The sequence below is a fragment of the Chrysemys picta genome, chromosome 3 (assembly GCF_011386835.1).
Source record: "Chrysemys picta bellii isolate R12L10 chromosome 3, ASM1138683v2, whole genome shotgun sequence".
In the NCBI taxonomy this organism is placed as follows: domain Eukaryota; kingdom Metazoa; phylum Chordata; order Testudines; family Emydidae; genus Chrysemys; species Chrysemys picta.
The window spans coordinates 108,521,465-108,534,488 of NC_088793.1; the positions used below are offsets into that span (position 1 = coordinate 108,521,465).

The window sequence follows — 13,024 nt, forward strand, 5'->3', positions numbered from 1 at the left end:
CCAATCAGGCCCCTTTAAGATGGCTCAAGATGGGCACTCAAAAATTGAGACCCCCAGAATTACTATGCAGTTTTGAAAATGAGTCCTTTATGAGACTCTCTACGTAAAAGGATAAATGGACACAAATCAGACATCAGGAATGGTAACATACAAAAGTCAGTAGGAAAACACTCAATAACAGATTTAAAAGTAGCCATACTTCAACAAAAAAACTTCAAAAACAGACTTTGAAGAGAAACTGCTGAGCTACAATTCATTTGCAAACTTAACACCATCAATTTGGGCTTGAATAAGGACTGGGAGTGGCTGGTTCACTACAAAAGCAATTTTCCCTCTCTTGGTATTGACACCTTCTCATCAATTATTGGGAGTAGACTACATCCACCCTGACTAAATTGGCCTTCAACATTGGTTCTCCATTTGTAAGGTAACTCCCTTCTCTTCATGTGCCAATATATATTTATGCCTGTCTCTGTAATTTTCACTCCATGCATCTGAAGAAGTGGGTTTTTTAATCCATGAAAGCTTATGCCCCCAAAAAATCAGTTAGTCTTTAAGGTGCCACTGCACTCCTCCTTGTCTTTATGAGATGAGTCCTAACTCTCAGTAACCTGCTCTTATCATTAGATCACATAATTGCCTTGCACAAGAAAATGTAGATTACTGCCTTTTACATTATTTTTAAACAGTCGGCAGTAAATAATTAAATACGTTACATAATTTTTTTGTAAAAAAAAAAAAAGCATTTAAAATATAAGCTAAAACACTGGTGTACCTTTTAGTCAGAGTATATTGCTAGAGAAGAATTACTGATGACAACTGTAGTTTAAAAACTACATTTATGACACTTAAGCATGTCATATTTAAAAGTAATTTAGAACTGCATAGTATCTAACCAGGTTTCAGCACTTGATACGCTTAAGTACAATTGGTTTCCACAGTTCTGTTTGTAAATAAGTAAAGCTCAGGGGCCTGATTTATGCATCTAAGCAGAGTGCTTGAATCGCAAGAAAAATGCACGATCTCTGCCGTCATATTATCAGAACATAGTATATTTCCAGGATGAAACAGGGCTAAGGAAAAAGGGAGTCAGGATTCCACACCAGATGGAAGATGAAGGGAAGAAGCTGATGGAATGTATTATATTTCTATGGCTGAAGGACTGCACTTGAGTTGAAAAAAAATTGGCAAAGAGCAGGAAAGTGGGGACAGGATGGGACAGGATAGGAAGAGATGTAATTTTGTTTTCCATAATAAAAATGTTACCTGCATCTTCTAGACATCTAATACGCATGACTTCTTAAATATTCCTGTGAAAGAAACAAATGCAGTTAGGAGAAAGTCTTGAAATATATAACTGGCACTGGACAGAGAAATATGGTAACTCCCTATCGTGTAAAGCAGTGCCTGACAAATCCACTTGGCCATCCCCTAGTCATGAGCGAGAAGCTTCCCCTGGAGAGTTGGAGGCCTGAGCCTGATAACTCTGTGTCCAGACTGTGGCTGGAACCATGATAGCAACAACTGCATTTGAATAAAGAACGTTGTTAGCACAGTTTTAAGAGATTTTCCGATGTAGATAGGGAGACCCATGTTAAAAATCCAAGTTATTCTGAGATCCATATTATTCTCAGAATAATTTAAAAAATTCTTTCACCCGTGCTCTAAAACAGTAGCATATAGTCTAATGAGGAGGATTATCTGTAGCCTAGTTCGGCTAGCATGGTTCTCAGAAAAAAAATAAATCCCTTTTCATTTTTATCAGAGAAACAATTCTAGACACACATTAGCAACAACTTTTAAATATGACCCCTGCTAGCACAGTTAACAATTTGTTTTTAATACTTTAAACTACGTGTTACTAACCTAAACGGAAAGGCCTGGTACTCTACTAACATATTTTGAAACCTACTTTTCATATTTTCATGTGCAACCCCTTCTCCTCAACTTCCATGATGAGCACTGATATGCCAAGTCAAATTGGCAAGACTTCTATGACAAATACCTTATTTATACTACTCTGCATAGAGAAGTATATCATCTAACATGCAGAAACTACCAATATTTCAAGCTAAAGAACAGATAATAATGACGCATGTTTTCTTTAATACCTTTGGCAGAACTTTGCTCCCACTGGAATTATTGAGATGAGCCCACCTACAATGATCAGAAACTGTACTTCAAGCTAAGTAGAGCGCATCATTTGCCTTGAATTGTAAGGTCCTCTCTGGAAGTGGGCCAAGCCCAGGTTTTCCTATCATAATGTGGAAATATAGCCAAGCCATCAAACCACATTAGTGAACTATCGTCTCATTTCATTTTACATAATTGAAAATGTCGATCATGAAAAGATTACTGAGAAACTGGGAACTGTATTTTTGTCAAATCTAGAATTTAGCACTTTTAAGGGAGCATTATTCCCTCTCACTCCTTTGTCAAGGATGCCCCTGTTCTGCTATATACCAGGCACAAATATTCATTTGACTATGGAGCACCTGAAATGTCATAACAAGTTTTTAAGTGGCTGTACTGGAAAGCATTAAAATAAAATTTGGTAAATCACAGTTCTCAGTGCTTCCCAGCTTGTAGTTCATATTACAATCCTTGTAAATGAACAAATTGGAAGTTTATGTATTTCCTGAGTTCCTGACACAGAAAAACTCTTACTGACTCCGGAGTCAGAGTTAGACCCTGCTCAGTATTAAGGCTTATTTGTGTGTGCTGCTCTGCCAGCATAAAGCTGCACTAAAACCACTGTAACTGGCCCCTGGAGAATTTCTACTCCGTAGGGCGATACTTAGCATAGAGCTGCTGTACTGGCTGCTCTAGGACCCTTGTATTTATGCAGGGGGCACAGGCAGGGTCCTCAGGTTGCTCTAGTTTCTGCCAACCAGCCTCAGAAGTAACGGAGCACAAAGGCGATCTTTGAGCTGAGTATGGTCTGCAACTGAGGATCTGATCATAAGTGAAGATCTACCTCAGGATTTGACTCCTGGCAGCGAATAGTAATAGAATACTTTTGGCATAACCTCCCTTCCCCCAATTCCCTCTGCTCTGCCAATGATACCCACATCAACAGCCATTTGTTGATTGAATATTGTTACCATATGATGGCTTTAGATGGCCCATGATGAGTTTGGCAGTTATATTCCAGATCCCAGTAGACAAAAGTCCTATGGCAACATGCCACAATACAGCTGAACCTGAAGTCCTTACTAATTAAGACAAAATCAGAGCTAAGTTAGGTCTGAAAAAGTGGGCTCAACAATTGGCACTAATCAGCAGCCTATGAATTCAAGAACTGCATGGGCAAGGAGACTCTTCTTCTCACATCTGTACCTTAGAGCTGAGGTGCATTAGGGGTCCAGTTTGTGGAAGTTGTAAAATTGTCTGTACCTGGATAAACAGATGGATTCTGTCTCTGGGGTTGTCAGTATGGCACCTTTCATGAGCTCTACATTCACACACAGAAAACCAAAACAAAACAAAGAAGACCATCGTTTACAAATTTCTTATGCACCGCATCGTATCGGCGGGTAGCAATCGATTTATCCGGGATCGATTTATCGTGTCTCGTTAAGACACGATATTTCGATCCCCGAACGCGCTCACCGTCGACTCCGGAACTCCACCAGAGCGAGCGGCAGTAGCGCAGTCGACGGGGGAGCCGCGGCCGTCGATCCCGCGCCGTGTGGACCCCAGGTAATTCAATCCAAGATACTTCGACTTCAGCTACGCTATTCGCATAGCTGAAGTTGCGTAACTTGGATCGATCCCCCCCCCCAGTGTAGACCAGACCTTAGACTCTCTGGAATCCCAGGACTGCATGCTGGTTCCAGGATTTTATTCACAATTATTTGTGTATGCAATTTTGTGTGCACAGTAATTTGTGGGTTCTAAGGCCAGATTTTGTATTTGTAAAAGCAGCATTGGCATATCATCTAACTTTCTAACAGGCACATTTCATATATTTAGATGCTGTTATTAAAATTTGCTTCAAATTTTGCATAACATTTTGGAATTTTCAGGCTGAAAGTTGAATAGCTGTACACGTCTGTTAATATTTATAAAACTGATTATTTTGTTTCTACTTAGGTTTTACCCAGCTCATTTTAGCCTTGTTGTGCTCAAGGAATTATATCACAAATGACTAAACAGAGGATGCTGAATGGCTCAGATGATTAGGGAACAGTCCAAATCCCATTAAAGTAGATGAAGAGGCCCCTATTTACTTCAATGTGTGTTGGATCAGGCCCTAAGAAATTAGAGCCTTTTACCTTTAAGCCACTGAAGTCAGTGCTGATTAAAAGAAAGACTACCTGAGAACAGATATGTATATATACAATAAGTTGGTCTCTGTTTAGTCCTCAGTAGACAGGTGTCAATTTCAGAAAATCCATCTCAACTTGCAGCACTCTGCACCCTTGTTGGAAGTTTCAGTATAAAGATATAAAGGCCAAGGGATAAATGGGCACAGAGAAGGAATTACTCTCTGTCTTGGATGTGATCCTTCCAAATTAGCGATCAGGCACATTGCCATGGCAGTGAGGGGAGGTTTATATCCATTCTGTGGGCCTGATCCAAAGCCCATTTAAGTCCACAGAAGTCTTTCCATTGACTTCAAGGGGCTGTGGACACAAGCATGAGGATTTATTTGAAAACTTCTAGAAAAAGAGCCAAATTATTTCAATGGCATCTTAAGTTAAGGGCCAAATTCTTCCCTAAATCACATTACTGTGAATCTGAAGCCATTAACATTAAAGCCACAGAGGTAACTCCAGATTTACACTGTAAGCAGAATCTGGTCCTTATTTAGCTTTAAATTGTAACAAATAACAGTTTGAAGTTAACTGCTGTGACCTGGGAATAAATGAATCCGTCACCTCCAGAATGTTCACAAAGGAAAAGTGAACAGCACATTGTGCTAAATCTTGAGTTGCTTGGTTGCAGGGAGATGTAGATTTTTGGTGGATATTGGATCCTGGCTTGCGTTATAGATGCTCACAGCCCAGCTGCAGCCAAACACACAATTCTTGCTAAATTAAATATCACAAATATAATTTTAAAAGTACAGCTGCCACCCTTTAAACTTAAGTTGAGGGTATTTTAAGAAGTCATACTACAGCAGACCTGATTTACCATTGACCTTTTCACTATAATGACAAGGATTGCTCACTCAAAGTACATCACTATTTCCTGCCCCAGCATCACACATAATGTACACATTACTACCGGATGGAAAATATGTATAAAAAAAGCGTACACGTTGCCAGAGTCCAACTGAACACAGACTTATTTCCACAGGATGATTGCTCAAAAAAAATAAGAAAGGGAAAAAAAAGCTACATAGGAGCCAAATTCATCTTAAGTACTTCCTTTATTGGTAAAAGTTCCCAAATTAACCACAGTTCTTCTCCTTGAATTGATCAAATAACTGCTATCAGAGAGATGGCAAAACAGCCTGCAGTACACACAACCTTGTCAGTCAATTAACAGCTCATAGATCTTTCTGATCACATTGCTTTTAAAAGAGGGGGTAAATATTTTGCATCTGATTGCCTAATCTAGCCATGCAGATCACTCTGGAACAGTTTCCCTGAGGTATTTGAGCCTATCAGATAATACTGCACTTAACTTTCCTGGTTGACCATGTTCCAAAAAGGACATATTAAATCTAGCTGTACACATAGCAGAAAAACTGGGATTATGCAGATATGTAGCTAAATGAGGGAACTGTGTAAATAGTTAATCTTCTCACATGGCTACTTATTTCCCTTGAGAATAAATTAAAGCATGAAAATTGATGGGTAAAACATCAATAATTGCCCATGTGCACTTTAAAAAGTTCTGTTGGAACAACTGCAGATTTGATAGACATGAGTCATTGGTGGGATTTTTATAACAACACAAATCCTAATAATATTGGATAACTCAAACTTGTGGAAAAATGGGACTCATGTAGCATATTCCACTATATGTACTCGGAAGAGTTGGAAAAAGTACATGAGATTAGGGAAAGAATTTAAAAAAAAACCCTAAATGCAGAGAAATATGTTAATCTGAGAAAAATTTCGCACTTTTCAAGTGACAGATGAAATAAATGCATGAATTTAGTGGCAATTCTGAAGGTCAAAAGAAAGGAGAACCAAAATGTTAGTGTATAAACAATATATACTCATTCTCCAAATTACCCACACTTGATATACATTAAAGAGGACAACCAATATCTTAAAGAGTTTAGACTGATAATGTTAGCAGAATGGATTTATGAATGTTACAGATTTTCATATCTCTAAATTTCTCATATAAATACTGGAAGAGTTGTTAATTTTCACACAAAAAACATGGCAAATTTGGCCAGGGTGAGGTTTCAATATTTCTATTGGGGAAAGCAATTTTTGTATCCTGGTAAAGTTTCTCTCCTGTAAAACAGTGAGTATTCCCAAATTTTACCCAAAAGATTTTTTACAATTTATTTGTGGAAATATAGCATAATTTTTAGAGCAAAAATATATAGAAAAATATATGAAGTGAAATCACATTTTAATCTTTTTTAAACAGAGATAATTGCTGCATTTTAATGAAAGTGAGATTTTTTTAAACTAAAAATTATCCATTAGCAAAGATAATTGTATAATTTAAAAACATCTATGCCTCCTCTCATATCATATATCAAAATAAGCAATTCACATTTCACACTAAAGTACTGATGCCTGATCCTACAAACACTTACTCATCTAACTAGACCTACTGACTTCAACAGAACTCATCACATGAGTATGAACTACACCTGTGAATAAATGTTTGCAGAATCTGGTCCTTCATTCACTTTTTTACATATACCAATCATTGTGTACAATCTTATTTTAAATCTTAGGGTTGTTTACTAAATCCTGAGCTCACTGTCTATAAAAACAAGATTATTTGCACACTTGTGACCAATCCTGTTCCCATTGAGTTTTTCTGTTGTTTCCATGGTCACCTGCAGGGGCCAGGAAGGGAATTTACTCCCCCTACTTTTCCTCCAAAATGTATACTGGGGTTTTTTTGGTCTCCTTCCTCTGAAGTGATGGCCACAGCTGGAGATGGGACAGTGGACAGGACCAAGGCTCTGAGGTGACACGAAGCATTCTCTCTCTCATGTAAGAAGAGCTTCAAAAGGATCTTACAAAACTGGGTGACTGGGCAACAAAATGGCAGATGAAATTCAGTGTTGATAAATGCGAAGTAATGCACATTGGAAAACATAATCCCAGCTATACATATAAAATAATGGGGTCTAAATTAGCTGTTACCACTACAGAAAGAGATCTTGGAATCATTGTGGATAGTTCTCTGAAAACATCCACTCAATGTGCAGCAGCAGTCAGAAAAGCAAACAGAATGTTGGGAACCATTAAGAAAGGGATAGATAATAAGACAGAAAATATCATATAGCCTCTATATAAATCCATGGTACGCTCACATCTTGAATACTGCGTGCAGATGTGGTCGCCTCATCTCAAAAAAGATATATTGGAATTGGAAAAGGTTCAGCAAAGGACAGCAAAAAATGATTAGGGGTATGGAACTGCTGCCATATGAGGAGAGATTAATAAGACTTAGACTTTTCAATTTAGAAAAGAGACGACTAAGGGGGGATCTGATTGAGGTCTATACAATCATGACTGGTGTGGAGAAAGTAAATAAGGAAGTGTTATTTACTCCTTTTCATAACAGAAGAACTAGTGGTCACCAAATGAAATTAATAAGCAGCAGGTTTAAGTCAATCAAAAGGAAGTATTTTTTCACACAACACACAGTCAACCTGTGGCAAAACCTTTACATTGTGCCCCCCACTCTCAGCAGGCATCAGTCATCTCTGGCAGAAACCCCCAACCCCACCACTCCAGAGCAGGGCAGAAGCCCCGAGCTCCTCTTCCCTCCCCCCACCCTCAAGTCTGGTAGGCAGAGAATGGGGTGGTGGTCTCCAGGAGCCGCACTTTAACTGTAAAAGAGCCACATGCGGTGCAGTTTGGCCACCCATGGTATATATCATAGTAGCAACATTTTAGGCTATCCTGATGCATGAATTGCTGCAAGCCAGCATGTATAACAGTCAATTGTGTATGGTCTACTGCAACTGGTAATCCTCATTTGAGATAAACTTTCTACACATTATGTAAAAATATATAGGCCTTTCAAAGTATGAAACCAGGTAAATTCAGTATTTTACTGTTTGAAGTTAAGCGGATTTCTAAACTACACCAGACAAAAACAGAACATTAACCAGCACTATTAATTAACGTGAGTGCCACTTTTTAGAGGAAACACAGAATTCAGTTGCATAGGAAAATGGGCAGTTCTCTGTTATAACCTAGCCCAATCCCTCCCACCCTCCTGGACAGTCAGCAGTCTATTGGAAATGTACCCAAACGCCTGGTCCCACATGCGTCTAAGCTCCAGGCTTCTGGGTATACAGTAGGCACTGTTTATAGCTCTGTGTCTCTAGGGAACACTCTAGGGCAACACCCATTGTACTCAGTCAAGCTAAGGTGATTTATACCAGCTTAGGATCTTCCCCTTACTTATATAATGTTTTTGATCCACAGACCTCACAGTGCTTTTCAAATGAAAGTAAATATCATCCTTCCCACTTTAGAACAGGGAAATTGAGGCACAGACCCATGAAGTGACACAGCAGGTCAGTGGCAGAACTAGGAATAGCACATATATAGTGCTTTGTATCCTCAGAACTCTGTACAAATACTAATTAGTTAATATTCTTTGGGAGAGAGTCGCTGTGTTGCCAACAAAAAGCACATACTCTATTTTAATTAGACTCTGCTGCTGTGTTTTAGCACTCAGAACACCTAAAAGAACTAATTAGCTTGCTTATTTAGATACACCCTCCACCCCCACCCCATTTGCAACATTTTAGGACACCCTGTTCACTTGGAGATGGTGAATCACTGCAAGCCAGCATGCCCAATTGGTTCCTCAAAAGACACAAAAGGTGTAAAAATAGCTCTTGCAGATGAAGGAAGAACAGCGTCAGCAGCCAGATGAGCGTGGGTGATCAGATAAGGGTCTGTTGTTGCAAAGGGCAAATTATTAAGAGAATGCTTGTCTTTTTTTATTAAGCTTTGTTCTTCCTGCTTGAAATAAGCCATTTGCAATGCATAATAAATGACAACACCTGACAAGCTCTACTCCTCCTATAATTGCAAGTTTCATACAGACTCAGGAAGCAGTTTGAATGTAACTGAATGTACACTGAAGGTGTGTCTAAATATAAATAAAATAAATAAATGAGCCAAATACAAAGCCTAAAAATAGCCAGGACTACCCACCGCGTATGAACTTGTGTGTCTATTTGGCAAGTCTAACACCAACTTTATTTGTTTTAAAAACAATCCTACCTTTATGCAAAACAGCTTCCTCTTTCTAAATTTAACTTGAGAACATGAGCTATACTAAAGGGAAAAAAGATACAGTTCTTAAAGTTGCTGCTTTTCACTCAGAGCACTTAAAGGCTGGCCGAAGAACTAATATGTGACAAAACAGCATAGAAAACATACAGGGGATTTATACTCTAACATCTCACAGGAAATAGCCAACAGCTCTTTAACAAAAGTTCCCAATGGATAGTCAATTAGAGTATGAAATAGATTCAGAAAAACATAACCCTGCACTTGAAACAATACTTCCCTTTTGCTCACCAAGCAAAGGCACATTTAAACACAGTAGCATGGCCATTTTACAAATATATTTCATCACACTGTTTCAAGTGGAGGAGGGGGGGATCAAAACCTGGACCTTATGCACCAAGCCCACTATCACTTGAACTAAAGAAGTCTTTACCTGCAAGAAAATAGAAGGCCAAATACTCACTAGGATTAGTTACTAGAGGAGGACATAATCACATGCAGTAGACCAGTGAATGACCAATCCTGAAAACACAATGGTCTCAAGTCTCATTTACATTAGAACCTCAGAGTTACGAACACTATAGTTACTAATTGATCTGTCAACCATACACCTCATTTGGAATCAGAAGTATGCAATCAGGCAGTCGTAGAGACCAAAAAAAAAAAAACCCCGAAAAAAGAGTGAATACAATACAGTACTGTGCTAAACGTAAACTAATAAAAAATAAAGGGAAAGTTTAAAAACATTGACAAAGTAAGAAAACTGTTTCTGTTCTTGTTTCATTTAAATTAAGATGGTTAAGAGCCGCATTTTCTTCTGCATAGAAAAGTTTCAAAGCTGTAGTAAGGCAATGTTCAGTTGTAAACTTTTGAAAGAACAACCAAAACGGTTTGTTCAGAGTTACAAACATTTCAGAGTTACGAACAGCCTCCATTCCCAAGGTGTTTGTAACTCTTAGGTTCTACTGTACACTAAGGCTGCATTACACCACTCTAGAATATAATTCACTCCCACTTTAAGATCTCTTTACACTGCAGAAGTGGAGTAAAGGGACCTTAGTATCTGAGCCGGCACTAGGCATAAGCAAACTAAGCAATTGCTTAGGGGGCCCGAGCAGCTCAAGGGGGCCCCATTCACTTTTTATTAATAATTAATTATGATTGTGATGGGGGCAAAATAGTCCTGTTTAGGGCCCTCAATGGTCTAGCACTGCCTCTGCAGAGTGTAAATGACAATCCGACCCAATGGAACTACTCAGCGTAGTAAGCACTATGCTCAGGTATGTTTATAAGACTGGGGATTTTCAAAGCTCTATAACAATATTAACAAACAAATGAATCTTCAGAGAGTTAAGTACTATTCCCATTTTATGCTTGGGGATATTGAGGCACAGAATGGCAAGAGTTGGGATTAGCACTCAAGAGCTTGCACAGATTCATAGATTCCAAGGCCAGATGGCACCATTGTGATCATCTTGTCAGACTGCCTCTATAACACAGGCCAAAGAATTTCCCCAAAATAATTCTCTTAGCAGATCTTTTAGAACAACAGTCAACCTTGATTTAAAAATGGTGAGCTATGGAGAGTCCATCACAACCCTTAGTAAATTGTTCCACTGATTAATTACTCTCACCATTAAAAAGGTACACCTTATTTCCAGTCTGAATGTGTCTAGCTCCAACTTCCAGCCATTGGATCATGTTATACCTTTCTTTGCTAGACTGAAGAACCCACTTTCATATATTTGTTCCCCATATAAGTACTTATAGACTGTAATCAAGTGACCCCTTAACTGTCTCTTTGTTAAGCTAAATAGCAGTATGCTCAACCGATTGTACATAGCTGTAGCCAAGTAACCGCCCTATGCCCGGAAATCTGAGGGTTGGTATGAGTCATGGATGATTTCTACACTGGATGTAGACCGGCTGACTTTGCTCAGTGCGTACAGGGTTACAGATCAGTCACACTGAGATTTCCAGCCCCACTGTCTTCCACCCATAATAGGTGGGTGGCAGGAACTTTGAAAATTTTATATATTACATCTTATAAAATTGTCAATGGCTTTACAGCCCAGATCGTCAAGGCATCATCCCTTGGCTATACCTTGACACTTTTGGATGCTCATGCCTTGTTAATGTAAAGATAAGTCAGTCAAGGTTAGAGGTCCCTTAAGAATCTCTGTAATTGTTTGAAGTGTACTAGGGCAAAAGTATTGCTGGAAGTACCTTTTTCAAATGAGCTGTGCAAGAAAGTGTTCTTTTCTACAATTATGGCTCTACTTAATCTTGTGACTCCTTTTGCTTATGTCTGCATGGGGGTTTTGTTTCATTATTATTCATTCCTCTTCTGTGGATACAAATACCTCACATCAATCATTTCTGACCTGAAGTTAAACAAAAATGTACAGCTGATCACAAATACAGAATTCACAGTAAATGGGGGCGGGGGGGAAGTGTGCAATATAAATCATTATTGATGCAAATAAATGATTATTCTGGAGTTATATTTTTATTTTGTCACTATTTTAAAATAAAACAAACTTAACTGAAAGTAATATGTTCATTTGGTTAACATTAACTCTAATGGGAAATTTAGCAGTATATTCTCTTCTTGATGCATGTGATTAACTCCTTCTGGTAACGCCATTGTTTGTGCCTAATCATAGCTTTGCCTTCCTATCCTCTCCCTTAGCAGTAAATGGTAATAGATAGTGATGTTTTTTTTTTTTTTACCAGAACAGATAAACATCGTGATGCAAGAAAAATTAGATGATGCTGTTATTCTACAGCCAATGAAATTCTGATCTGAAATTAACAGCAATATTATTATGTAGGAGGAAATATGAATGTAAAATAATTATGAGTAATCTTTAAATACTTGGGGCCATGCTCTGGCTGTAGATATATATGAAGTTAATAGGAGCCACATACCCAATGCCACAATTTGGCACTTAAATTATAATGTTGAAGGCACAGTGACCAGATTTTGAATTTATTGCCTCAGCCAAGCAGTCAGAGCTAAAATTATATCAGACAATGGAAATAGGTTGCCAGTCCTTTTAACTCTTTATCTTTTTAAAGTCTTATGGAAACAGAAAATTTTACAGAAGATAAAATCGAATGAAAACATAATGTGACTGAATATTGACAAAATTTAAATCTAACTGTACTGTGTGTGTGCAGGAATCTAGGATTTTAAAAACACACAAAACATTTTCTCAGGTAGTACAGTTGAGTATGGGACAAAGCCTACCCCATACACACTCTGTGGCACAGAACCAGTGGGCTGCAAACTCCAGGCAGCAGTTCACAGCCCATTCCGACTCCACAGCTGTGAACTGCATGTGGAATCCTTGTGGGGGGGGGGTATTCCCTGTGCCAAGCAACAGTTTCCATGACTCCCCTCCTAGCTCTGCGGAGATTAAATTGGGGAGGTTGTGCTCATGTGCAAAGCCTTCCCGACTACATAGCATTAAGGTGGGTCTCCATGGCTGACAGTGAGTCCTATTGGTCCCTAAAGGGGAGATGTAAACCCCCCAAACATGAGCAGCTGATAGCCCTGAAAATGAGGTATCAGCTGGGCTTGAAATCTTCCTCTCTTGGAGTGGGAGGAG

General features: G+C 38.7%; 1 protein-coding gene across 9 annotated transcripts in view; it reads right to left on the bottom strand.

The window, feature by feature from the left end:
- Window positions 1-13,024, bottom strand: part of HIVEP2 (HIVEP zinc finger 2) — a 156,888-nt gene that overhangs the window by 23,643 nt on the left and 120,221 nt on the right. For 8 of the 9 annotated variants that reach the window (XR_010600107.1, XM_005280387.5, XM_005280392.5 and 5 more), the window contains one exon: window positions 1,267-1,310. The exons of the other annotated variant lie outside the window; for it this stretch is intronic. The gene's annotated coding sequence lies outside the window, so the exon portion shown is untranslated. The remainder of the gene's footprint in view (window positions 1-1,266; window positions 1,311-13,024) is intronic. 9 annotated transcript variants of the gene reach the window in all.